Source organism: Aplysia californica, unplaced genomic scaffold, assembly GCF_000002075.1.
Source record: "Aplysia californica isolate F4 #8 unplaced genomic scaffold, AplCal3.0 scaffold00060, whole genome shotgun sequence".
Classification (NCBI taxonomy): domain Eukaryota; kingdom Metazoa; phylum Mollusca; class Gastropoda; order Aplysiida; family Aplysiidae; genus Aplysia; species Aplysia californica.
The window spans coordinates 993424-994554 of record NW_004797330.1 but is presented as its reverse complement, the minus strand read 5'-3'; positions in this window follow the sequence as shown (position 1 = coordinate 994554).

The window sequence follows — 1131 nt, the reverse complement described above, 5'->3', positions numbered from 1 at the left end:
TGCTATCTATTATTATTATTATTATTATTATTAAAAACAAAATATATACAGTTGCACAACCGATTCTCGGTAAACAAAAGCCCAATTCAGAACGGGCAGATCAAGCTTATTAAAAGAAAAGGTTCCCAAAAAACTCTGTCTGATTTGTTATGAGTTTTACTATTATTTTTTTTCATTTTCTTGTATGGTCATGACTTTATCTCCCCATTAGATATGGGTTGATTATTTCTGTAATAATGGTTTTACAGCATTTTCTGCACCTTAATGCATTTAATAAGATGAGGTGCCTTCGATTTAAAGTCCAAACTGGAGAAGCGAGTCAATCGGTAGAAGGATTAAAAATTCCTCATACACCACACGTCCACGAGGTGTTAAAACCAGGGTTCGAACCAAAGCCGTCATCTAACTAGCGAAACACTATCTTGGCTAATGATGTGATCAGGATAAAGTCAGTTCTATCAAAGATGTAACATTATAATTTTGTACTCGTTATATGAAAGATCAATAAGAGGATCCGAAATTATTTTGGGTGCACAATAAAATGTGTATCCCCCACCCCCTGTGCAGGCCTTGTTCCATCAAAGATACACGTGTAGGAGTTCAGACTTCAGACTCAACCGCCTTGCAAATAGCAGCGAGTTCACCGGGACGGCAGACGAGCAAACAGCCAACTAAATAGGGCCTACAACTCCAGCACCGGGACCACCCATTGACAGACGAAAGGAAGGGGCAGAGGAAAAGAGGAAAGGGGGGGGGGGTGAGGTTTAAAAAAACCCAGATTGTGCAGTATCGTTGTCATACAAAAAAGAATATGTGCATTCTGGCTCTGGGTGAAAGAGAAAGTGCGTCAAAGCTTCGAGAAAAGAGTATAATGTTGTGCATTTTGTTTCTAAAGGAATGAGAATGTCCATCACGTCTGTAAAAGAACGAGAAACCCATTATGATAATACATAAAAGAGGTATTGCTTTATATGTGTACAAAACAGAGAAGGCGCAATATGTGTGTAACGGAAAGAGAAATTACCTATGTCTGCACTGGAAAGGGAAGGAGGTACATTGTGTGTACAGGAAAGAGCAGGTGCATTATTAAAATTTCTGCACAGGAGAGAGGGGGGGAGGGAGAGAGAGAGA